The sequence below is a fragment of the Anabrus simplex genome, chromosome 1 (genome assembly GCF_040414725.1).
Source record: "Anabrus simplex isolate iqAnaSimp1 chromosome 1, ASM4041472v1, whole genome shotgun sequence".
NCBI classification, from domain to species: domain Eukaryota; kingdom Metazoa; phylum Arthropoda; class Insecta; order Orthoptera; family Tettigoniidae; genus Anabrus; species Anabrus simplex.
Window position 1 is genome coordinate 1,117,778,822 of NC_090265.1, and position 12,401 is coordinate 1,117,791,222.

Sequence of the window (12,401 nt, forward strand, 5' to 3'; positions counted from 1 at the left end):
TCCACTTGATTTTCAAATTTATCTTCATATTACAAATTTTTCCTACTTATAAACATTTCTCTTTTGGCCATGTGAAGTATCAAATACTTACCATGGTACATATTTCAGTGCTATGTTCACTCTTTGAGAAACCTTTCCTTTCGGTGTTATGCTCCATCTTACAACAAAGCCCTTTTGTCAGCTTGAAGACCGAGCTCGACAGCTGCAGTCGCTTAAGTGCGGCCACTATCCAGTATTCGGGAGATAGTGGATTCGAACCCCACTGTCGGCAGTCCTGATAATGGTTTTCCATGGTTTCCCATTTTCACACCAGGCAAATGATGGGACTGTACCTCAATTAAGGCCACGGCTGCTTCCTTCCCACTCCTAGCCTTTTCCTAACCCATCGAAGGACTTGTACTGCTATTCTACCCTTGTAATTGCACACTCGTACCTCAACGGAAGTAAATGAGTTTGACTTTCAAAGTAAATCTGAAATATTGAACTTCATCTAGGAACAAAATTATTATAATTTGTTTTTAATCCATTCACATAAAAATCACATCTACTGGCAGATAAAAATTGAGAATACAAACATCAGAAAAACCTAGGTACCACACTTGTAATTCCAGTCACCATGGCAGTGAAGGTCATCATCACTGCTTTCTTTGTCTCTGAAGGCGTTATTTAAATAAAGGTTGTGCGGTGGGGCCCAACTATTGTTGCTGCCAAACTTTGGAATGGTTGTGCATGGCTATAAAAAATAAGAGGTGGAGAAAGTTAACCAATGATGTTGTTACAGATTATGAATCCATTGTTGAATCTGTATTGACGGTTGAACTTCGTACAAAATTGTACAAAATTATTTTAAATCCTCGTAGTCAATACTATATATTTTTACGTCCAATTAAGACGAAAGTTCGTACATAATTAGGCATGTTTCGACCTGGCATATGCATTAAAACATAGGAAAACACACAAAATGAAATGTTATTTAAAAAGTTTTTGAAAGGCATTATGAAAGTTAAAGAACTGTGAAATGTTGATCGTTAAAACAGTCTTGAGGCTGGAAGTCTTTCTGTTTCAATGCTTTTGTTGTCCTTTGGTGTTGTTCAACTGGTATCTGTATATTGTTGGTTTAGTTTTTGTATTCCGACCTGGGCTGATATACATAAGCATTGTTGAAGTTGTACCGTCTGATTTTAGTGTTACGTGGCCCGCTTCTATCACCCGTGTCCAGTGGACTCCATAATCAGGAAGGACATTCCATGGCCCACACAAGTCGTCGGTTCACCATCCTCTCAAATAACTTAGAGAGGTCATTCATAAGGTGCACTGGCCTATAACTATCCAGAAGCTTTGGATCTTTACCTGGCTTGGGAATTGGTAATACAATTACCTCACACCACTGAGATGGAAACACACTCTCACTCCATATTCTCTTGAATTAGGTGAGGATATACTTGACATCGGATACTCAAATGTAAGAGAATTTAATTGTAGATTTTGTCCCATCCAGGAACAGTGTCCCTGCATAGTGCAATTGCACTTCGCAATTCCCACTCCATAAAAGGCATGTTATAGGAATGCAAAGCATTAGAAGCAAATGAAAGCACACTTGAAAAGCAGAAATACAGGGTCATATCTTCTTAAAAAATTGTACAAAACAATTTTAATCCTCGTAGTTAATACTACCGTATAATCCCGAATACCACCCACACTTTTTTTTCCCCAAAATATTGGTTTTAAATCTTGGTGCAGGTCGTATTCAAGCCGTTTATTCTTGTAAATATTTACTATGTTTACATGGAGCATTGAAATAGATTGGAATACGGTTACTGTACTCAATATACCACATGTAAATGGGCATTCAGGTCTTACTGTGTTTTAGTTGTGTTATAGAAAACAAGATTGATTTTTTCTCACTGCGGTTACAGTGGCATGTAAACGCGAAATGTAAGGTAATGAAATGCAGTACAGTAAATCAAAGAATATGGGTAAATATGAAAGCCGCTGCTGCAGATGGTTGATCATCATTTGTTTCACAAGTGTTGCTGGCATGCTGGGTGTGCGAATAGCTGATCTCGTGGGAAATCGTACTTTGCAAGAATCAAAACTGTTGATTACGGAAGTCTACCTCGCTCCCATTCAAGTTCCGTATCAGTCCCATGAAAGTGCTGTCTCGATAGTAAGCCATGGATTCAAAACGGCGTCTGCGGTCATTTACTGTGAGTGAGAAACTTAAAGTAGCAAGTGAAGCTGAAATATACGGAATTCGTGCCGTTGGCAGAAAGTACGATATTGATGAATCATGTTTTCATGATTGATGGAAGAAGAAAAACTTTTAAAATGTAACAGCGATCGCAGAGCGTTTTGTGGGCGGAGTGCAGTGTTTCTGGAAATTGAAGAATGACTCCACAAATTTGTGACAGAAAAATGTGAGTTAGGATATGGTGTTCCTAGTGAAATGTGTCAATTGAAAGCACTAGAGATCTCAAAAGAACTCAACACACAGGGTTTTACTGGAAACCGTGGATGGATCCGAAACTTTTTTTTTTTTTGCTAGGGGCTTTACGTCGCACCGACACAGATAGGTCTTATGGCGACGATGGGATAGGAAAGGCCTAGGAGTTGGAAGGAAGCGGCCGTGGCCTTAATTAAGGTACAGCCCCAGCATTTGCCTGGTGTGAAAATGGGAAACCACGGAAAACCATTTTCAGGGCTGCCGATAGTGGGATTCGAACCTACTATCTCCCGGATGCAAGCTCACAGCCGCGCACCTCTACGCGCACGGCCAACTCGCCCGGTCCGAAACTTTTATCGGAGAAAGGGATTGTGCATTTGGAGACTATGTCTATTTCACAACGTCTCCCTGGGGCATATGAAGAAAATTAACATCCTTTCAGTGTTACATTATTCATATGTGGAAGCAAAATTCTTTTTTGCTGTCGTAAATGGGGAATGCTGACCAGACACCTGTCTATTTTGAAATGCCGTTGGAAAATACAGTGGATACGAAGGGTTCTAAAGGTGTAACCATCAGAACAGGTGGTAACGAAAAGCAACGATGCACGGTAATGTTGTGCGTATTAGCGGATGGAACCAAACTCCTTCCATATGTGGTTCTGAAAAGGAAAACACTTCTGAAAGTAAACTTGCCATCCGGTGTTATTGTTAGAACACATGAGTCCGGCTGGATGGACAGTGCGTTAGTTGAGAACTGGGTGAAGTGCATTTGGCAACATCGCCCGGAAGCTTTGTTACAAAAACGAAACATGCTTGTGTTGGACAGTTACCGAGGACATACAACTGGCGCCGTAAAAGATATGATGAGGAAAGGAAAAACTGATCTTGCAATAATTACAGGAGGACTCACTTTTATTCTACAGCCATTGGATGTTCGTGAAATGGCCTTTCAAAACTGCAATGAAACAGTTGTACACCGAATGGTTGTCTGATGTTGATTACGCGTTAACACCAACCGGACGAGTGAAGAGGCCTGAAGTGGGACTGATATGCAGCTGGATAAAGACTGCGTGGGCGCGTATTCTAAATGCTCTAGTGTCCAAAAGCTTTAAGAAATGTGGAATTTCAAATTCAGTGGACGGTAGTGAGGACGACTATTTGTGGAAAGATGCCAGCGACGAAAGTTCCTATGGTGAAACTTCAGATGACGACGGGGAGTTGTGAATGATCTGAGTATTGGACCGATTTTATTTACGATTTTTGTGATGATTTTATGAATTGTAAGTTGTTTGAATTTATATTTGTGATATATTTCAAGAAAATTAAATAGGTAGGCCTAAGTTATTTGATTTTTTATTTTTTTCTGTATTTTGCCGTCTGAAATTTAGCGTGCAGTCTTATTTGGTGGCGGGTGGTATTCGGTGGTATGTTTCAACCCGGTATTGGGGTCATCCTCAGTAAGACATGTAAAATGAATTAAATATATAGGATACACACTAAATGAAATGTTAGTTAAAATGTTCCTGGTACCTGTTTTTGCCTTAAAGTACCTATATATACGTTTCCATTTTTCTCTTAAACTCATACGGCTGCCAATTGTTAGCCATCATGTTATAGTTAGCAGAATTTTTTGGTAATTCAATTTTGTAGTTCTTTCAATCTCTCCTTACTTTTTCAACCATTCCTAATCTATTTCTTTCTAATCTGAACCTTCTTAATCTAATATTTCTCTGTTATAACATACTGGTTTTTCACCATTCCTTACCACCTTTAACGCTAGAAAGATGGAATGAATCACACCTCCTAGAAAGACAGAGGGGTCAAAAATGACCCTCGAGTGATATGCCATGATTCGTGAATACAGATGTGGGGATATATTTTCTACAATGTAAAAAATCACTGATCTTCCTGATTGAATATTATATTATATATTCTGTTCTAAACCATACAGTCATATCTGACATTCAGTTAGAAAGGATGTAAAATAAACTAAAAATCACAATCAGATATAATGTGGTTACAAAATGAAAGTCTCTTGCCTGAAAAGCTTTCTATTTTCATGGATCTGTGTTTTCATACTAAGCACACCCTTCAGATTCTGCCTCTGCAACATAACGGTTAGCGCTATTGCCATCCTTGGAGGCCCAGGTTCAATTTCTGGTACTGCCAGAAATTTAAGAATGGCAGGAGGGCTGGTATGGTACACCTTCATTGGGGGTGTGCCAGAAAAGAGTTGCACCACCTCGTGATGAGGATACAAGTTTACTTTACATCCTTCAATGGTCTGAAGAGCACATGATGAAGTACAGTATGTCTGTTCATGAGTGTATCATCAATCTCAAAGGTTACACACATTCTACATAGGTAATGATTGTTTTCTCTTTTCCAGTACGTCTCTTGCAGACAGCCTTTTTGCATGCCTTGCATACATACTGACCTGTTGTATCCTTCTTGCATTTGTTGTGCACTTGCCATATTTCCTGCATTTTCAGCCAGATTGAGGTTCTATATCACTATCGTCGTCTGCAGTATTGATTTTTTTATTTCTGCTTTGGATGTTTGCTACAGTAAGTTCCTCAACGAGTTGTAGGAGAAAGTTTCTTCACAAGGTCTTGATATTTGTAACCTGTTTGTACAACACTGGAGCATTTATTCCTTCTAAGTCGAGAATATTACTGAATGTGTGTAACAGTCACTTATGTGCAGCTGGCTTGACAGGATATTTTCTGGCCATTTGTCCACAATGTTCTGGACGTGGTGCCGGTAAGACATTATTCTCTCTAGTTGGTTCATTCACTTTCTGATTCAGCTTTCCTTCCTAGATTAACTTATTTGGCATTCATTTGTTGGTCGTGCTGCCTGTCATTTGCATTACCTTCCCAATCGACATTTGGTAAATTGAGATCACCTGCTACAATCACGTTCCTTTCTGTATTGTTTTCCACATAGCTGATTATCTTATCAAATAATTCTGAATCAGTGTCGCATCATCCTTTCCAGGTCTATACACTCCAAAAACATCAAGTTGCCATCATCTTTAAAGGTGAGCCATTCACCTAGAATTTCATGTTTGTCATCTTTAACATTTTTGTAGCTTACAAATTCTTCTTTCACCAGAATGAATAATCCCCCTCCTACCTATTCCTTTCTCTACAATACTTCTACTGTTCCAACACGAACATTTGTATGTCATCCCTACTTGATTTCCAGATCCCTGTACCCTTATGTCCACTCCCTAGTTCACGCAGTTTCCCTGAATGTACCTCCCTATCTGAGCGCATATCCCTATCTCCTACCCACCCATTAGGATCTAGAAATCTCACTCCCAGTTTCCCACATACCCATTCCATAGTCTCATTTAAATCCCCAATCACCTTCCAGTCAGTATCCCTCATACACAGTATTCCACTGATAATCTCAGTTTCCTTAAACTTCACCCGTGCTGCATTTACCAGATCCCACACATCCCCAGCTATGTTGGTACTTATGCTTGCCTTACGTTGTTGGTACCAATGTGAAACACTAGCACCATTTCCTTTTCCTCCTCCTTCTCTTTTACTTTCCTAAACATCTGCCTTAATTGAATTTCTGGATAACACTCTGCCCTGGTTCTCATTCCTGCACACACTTTCCCCACATGCCTGACAGTTCAGTTACCCATTACCAGAGCCTCAACCATACCCTCCTCATTTGATCCCCTCCTTTCCTACTCTCCCTTAACTTCCCTGACAGCTGCAGAACTCGCTTCCTCCTACCTTTTCTTCCCTCTCACTACCCTGTCCCACTTCCCTTTTCCTATCCTCTGCTCTACATTTCCCTTTCCTACTGGTCCTTTTCATGTTGCCCTCCCCCTCCTCTGTAACACTTCCCTGATCTCCATCTTCCCTCTGCTGATCTACCTACAGTGACCCATACAGATTCCTCACTAATACCTCTCCTGGGCACACTGCCACTGAGGAAAACCGTTAACCCTTGTTTTCCTTGACCTTAAAACATTAGCCCATCTGTCTTCCACAACTTCTCCCCTTCCTTCCCCTCCCTCTTGCCTACTTGCCGAATCCTGTACATTGATTGACGGAGGCCTATTTTCATTCCTGTCCTCTGTTACAAATTTAATTATCTTCCTCAAACTCGCTCTCTTCCCTCATCTTCCGTACCTCCCACTCACACCCACAGTCTTTACACCGACCTCTCTCAGCCATTTTTTTATCTCTTAACATTAAGGGAGAGGGTCCCACACTTGAAAAAACAGAGTATCGGCCAAAGAAAGACAAGGCCCATGAAAATGAAAGACTCCTTAGGCCTCAGAACCTAATACCATTTGGGTCGGAACAAAACAAAAGTGGACCAAGAGTGGTCGTATAGAATAGAGGAAAGTGAGGAGCCTGAAGCAGTGCCATTAAGAGAAATGAATTTCACTTTGAATGGTCCGTATTGAACTGTGATTACAATTAAATTAAAAATTAAGAGTAAAATATTTCCACCTTTTCAAGACAAAATCAAGTAATGTGGATTACGTTATGGGAGAAACATTCATTGTAACTAGTTTTAACCTAAGGTCGTGAAAACAGTGATTTGATGCTATAAGAGTGAAAAAGTCAAAATTGTTGCAAAAGTTTTGGATAATGCATAAAATGCATAAATTGATGCACTTAGCTGTTGAAGGAAGAATTCAAGAATAATTTGGGCATTGAAGATTCTTGAGTTTTGTATATATTACTCCTTATGAAGTTCTGATAGATGTGCTGCGATGTGTTGGACTTATTGCAGGTAAGGTCTCATTGGTGATCAAAGTTTCAGATTATGTTTAAAAATGCATACATCAATGAATATAGTTGTCGTTGAAGGATAACGAAGGTTCTTGAGAATTACGTATCACACGATGCAGAGTTTTAAAAGCTACAAATCATCAATGGTAGTAGCAGTGCTGAGAAAACAATCCATGCATACACAGTGAACAATGTAAAAAGATGGTAAATAGAAGTCATTCAAAGAGATTAAAGTCCTTAAAAAACTAAAAGTGTAAGTAGCGCTTGAAAGTTTAAAAAAATTAAAAATGGTGGAGAAGATTTGCAGTTCAGTGCAGAAATAAATGAAATGAATAAAGTTGTAAATAGTAATAAAAGCCAAATTAGCGAAATAGTAATCGAAAAAGGAAAAATAGAAAAAATTTTATTAAGAAAATATGTAATATGTGACTCGCCTTGCGTTGCTAAGTGTTGGACATATTGGATAACTTATGTGGCAGGAAGCAAGATGAAGGAAGAAAAAGAAAGGGAGGGGAAATTTTGGAAAGAAATGAGGAATGGAATGGGAGAAAAGAGGAGGGGTTAATTTAATGGGAATGGAAATGGGGGAAGAAAACAAATAGAAGAGGTAATAAATTATGTAATATGTTAATCAATTTGCGGTGTGAAGTATTGAGTGTATTGTATAATTTATGTGAAAGGAAGCAAGAATAGGAAGGTAAGGAAGGAGAAAATAGGTAGGATAGTTCAGAGCTAATTGGGGAAGGTAGGTGGAAGAAACGAGAGAGGAGGGGGTAATTAAGGTGGAGCTGTGGGATGAGGGAATAGGAGTCAACGCTGAGGAAAGGTGCCTTGAATAGAATGGAAAATTGATTTTAGATTGGTTAAATTCAAAAATTTTAAAATAATAATCTGGTCAAATAAAATGTTGGTGTTTTCAGAAATGCCATTTAGGTTATAGTTTGAGTTGAAATATTGATCTAAATGTATGAAACAGTTTTCTGTTATATCGGGTAGAGGGCCTTAGTTTAATGTTTTATTTCCATATCTTTGTTTATGTTGGTAAAAGTATGGTTGTAGTCTTGCATGTGTTGACCTAGTGCTGAGAATTTGTTGTATCTGAGGCCATTAATATGTTCTGAATATCTTGTGGTTTATCCAATATATGAGAAATTGCAATTATTACACTTGATTCTATAAACTCCTGATTTTGAGAAACTATTAATTCTGTTAACAGAATTGGAGTTGTATAAGACATCTGCATTTTTATTATTTGTTTTAAAGGCTATTTTTACATTGTATTCCTTAAAAATGTTAGTGATTTTGTAGATGTTTTTATTAAAAGTGAAAGTGGAAATTAAGGGGATGTTTTTTTTTTTTTTAAGTGGTTGTGGGGTGATGTCTGTTTTTGTTAATTATTCTTTCAATGAAAAAATTATTGTAACCATTGGATTTTGTGATGTATTGAATGGTTTTCAATCCGTTATAATCTTTTTTAGACATGGTTACAGTGAAGGCTCTGTGAACTAAGCTATTGTAAGTTGTCTGTTAGTGAGTCTGTAGATGTGTTGAATTATGAATCCAAGTCTTCCTACTGCAAAAGCCCATCCAAAAATACACGAAACCGGTGTACCTATTCACCCAATCATCAACTTTAGACCAAACCGTTTATATATAATATCTGAATTTACCCAAAAAGTTTTGAGGAAGAATTATCAATTTATTTCTTTAAAAAATCCATCAAAACACTTCAGATCTAATTAATAAATTAAATAAATTCATTAACCAACCCCATCACTCCGTTCTTTCGATATCGTTAATATGTATCCCATTATACAAATATCAAAACTTTACCCTATTATTGAAAATAATTTAAATAAATAAATAGTCATTTGAGTAAATTAGTAATCCTTGAATTCATGTCTATTTTAAAATTAGTTGTTAATAACAATTTCTTCACTTTTGATAATGTTATCTATCAACAGAGAGGTCTAGCAATAGGCTTGTCTGCCTCAGGTATCCTAGCTGAAATATACCTAGATTTCCTAGAACATAATAAGATTGACAACAACCAAAACTTTAACAATATTCTATTTTGGGCCAGATATGTAGTTATTTTAGAGGAGAAAACAGTCAACATTACTACCACCCTTCTCAATAATAACATTGATCCACATATAAGTTCACACCAGAATCTGAACAAAACCGGAAAATAAACTATTTAGATCTAACCATCACCGGACATCAACCCTTTTTAAATTACAAAATCTTCAGAAAACCCACTCTGCTTCCACAATCCGCCATGATTCAACACATCCACAGGCTCATAAACAGGCAACTTACAATAGCTTAGTTCACAGAGCCTTCACTGTACCCGTGTCTATAAAAAAATCTAAATAACTAATTGAACACCATTCGATACCTCGCAAAATCCAATGGTTGCAATCATTTTTTCACTGAAAGAGTAATTAACAAATACAGACATCGCCCCACAACTTCTTTAAAAAAAGAAAAACCCAACATCCCGTTAATTTCCACATTCGCTTTTAATAAAGACATCTACAAAATCACTAACATTTTTAAGGAATACAATGTAAAAATAGCCTTTAAAACAAATAATAAAAATGCAGATATCTAATACAACTCCACTTCTGTTAAGAGAATTAATAGTTTCTCAAAATCAGGAGTTTATAGAATCAAGTGTAATAATTGCAATTTCTCATATATTGGATAAACCACAAGATATTCAGAACATATTAATGGCCTCAGATACAACAAATTCTCAGCACTAGGTCAACACATGCAAGACTACAACCATACTTTTACCAACATAAACAAAGATATGGAAATAAAACATTAAACTAAGGCCTTCTACCCGATATAACAGAAAACTGTTTCATACATTTAGATCAATATTTCAACTCAAACTATAACCTAAATGGCATTTCTGAAAACACCAACATTTTATTTGACCAGATTATTATTTTAAAATTTTTGAATTTAACCAATCTAAAATCAATTTTCCATTCTATTCAAGGCACCTTTCCTCAGCGTTGACTCCTAATTCCCTCATCCCACAGCTCCACCTTAATTACCCCCTCCTCTCTCGTTTCTTCCACCTACCTTCCCCAATTAGCTCTGAACTATCCTACCTATTTTCTCCTTCCTTACCTTCCTATTCTTGCTTCCTTTCACATAAATTATACAATACACTCAATACTTCACACCGCAAATTGATTAACATATTACATAATTTATTACCTCTTCTATTCGTTTTCTTCCCCCATTTCCATTCCCATTAAATTAACCCCTCCTCTTTTCTCCCATTCCATTCCTCATTTCTTTCCAAAATTTCCCCTCCCTTTCTTTTTCTTCCTTCATCTTGCTTCCTGCCACATAAGTTATCCAATATGTCCAACACTTAGCAACGCAAGGCGAGTCACATATTACATATTTTCTTAATAAAATTTTTTCTATTTTTCCTTTTTCGATTACTATTTCGCTAATTTGGCTTTTATTACTATTTACAACTTTATTCATTTCATTTATTTCTGCACTGAACTGCAAATCTTCTCCACCATTTTAAATTTTTTTTAACTTTCAAGCACTACTTACACTTTTAGTTTTTTAAGGACTTTAATCTCTTTGAATGACTTCTATTTACCATCTTTTTACATTGTTCACTGTGTATGCATGGATTGTTTTCTCAGCACTGCTACTACCATTGATGATTTGTAGCTTTTAAAACTCTGCATCGTGTGATACGTAATTCTCAAGAACCTTCGTTATCCTTCAACGACAACTATATTCATTGATGTATGCATTTTTAAACATAATCTGAAACTTTGATCACCAATGAGACCTTACCTGCAATACGACCAACATATCGCAATGCAACTATCAGAACTTCATAAGGAGTGATATATACAAATCTCAAGAATCTTCATCGCCCAGATTATTCTTCTTGAATTCTTCCTTCAACAGCTAAGTGCATCAATTTATGCATTTTATGCATCGTCCAAAACTTTTACAGTAATTTAGACTTTTTCACATTTATAGTGACAAACCACTGTGTTTTCATGACTTTTTACAATTTCTATGAGCTATCAGATTCATTGTGCAACTTGAGATTTGGCTGATGATTACCTTAAAAAATAGGTTGAAAATAGTTCCAATAAATATTTCTCCTTAATGTAACCCACATTACTTGATTTTGTATTGAAAAGGTAGACATATTTTACTCTTATTTTTTAATTTAATAGAAGCATTGCCAGGACTCATCTAAGGGCCCTGTGGTTGCTAAACCATGCTCCAAACTTAAGAGCCTCTGAGGCCCCTTTTAATCATCTCCTCCGACAGGCAGAGGATAGCGTGGGTATAATTCTACCGCTCCCACCCATGGGCTGCTGGGAAGCTGCCAACTGGCTTGAGGGCATGGGATTCCCTTTCATTTCTATTGTGTTTTTCAACTGATGCCTCTGTCAATTTTCTGGTAAGTGAAACTTGAACGCTTGCATTCTGGTCACATCCCGAAGATAGTGGAATTTCATCATCAGGTGCATGAAAGAAGGCACACCGTGAGCAGTGGTAGTGGTTGGTGTTGGGTTATGTTGCCGAGTGATATGTGTTCAGTATGTGTGGAACAGTCAAGCAAGTTGATTGTGTGAGTTATTGATCTTGTCTGGAGTCAAGCCAAGTGTATAGCAGTCGTGTGTTATGATTGTTAACAGACTTACGTTCAAACCTGTGTGCGTGCAGCTGCTGAGTGGAGTGACCAATGGTGCAAGTGAAGGGGATATACATGAAAGCTGTCAATTAAGATTACAGAGGGACTGCTCATTCCAGGTAAATACCAACAACCTGGAGACTTGCTGTGAGGACAAAAGACTTTTTAAATGGTCACTGAATAGTGAAGTGTTATTATTGAATATAATTATGTGTGTATGTTTGCAGTTTCCATGTAACTGCATAATCTTTGGTGGTGTTATTTGAGGATCCAACCAGCCTCTGGGCTGATCACCTAACAGGCAGATTGTGTGTACCAATTGGGTGATCCTAGGTTAAATTACATTAATAAAACGGACACTGAATTATATATAACAATACATATCTATTAAATTACTTAATTCTGGTCCTTACTGTACATTTCTTGTACAGTTTAACACTTATTCTTACCTGACTTCCTGCTTCCAGTACTGTCATCATCAC

At 37.3% G+C, this 12,401-nt stretch overlaps 1 protein-coding gene across 1 annotated transcript in view; it reads left to right on the forward strand.

Moving 5' to 3' along the window:
* The window catches only part of LOC136858077 (uncharacterized), a 151,695-nt gene that overhangs the window by 47,860 nt on the left and 91,434 nt on the right, over positions 1-12,401 (forward strand). The window lies entirely within an intron of this gene.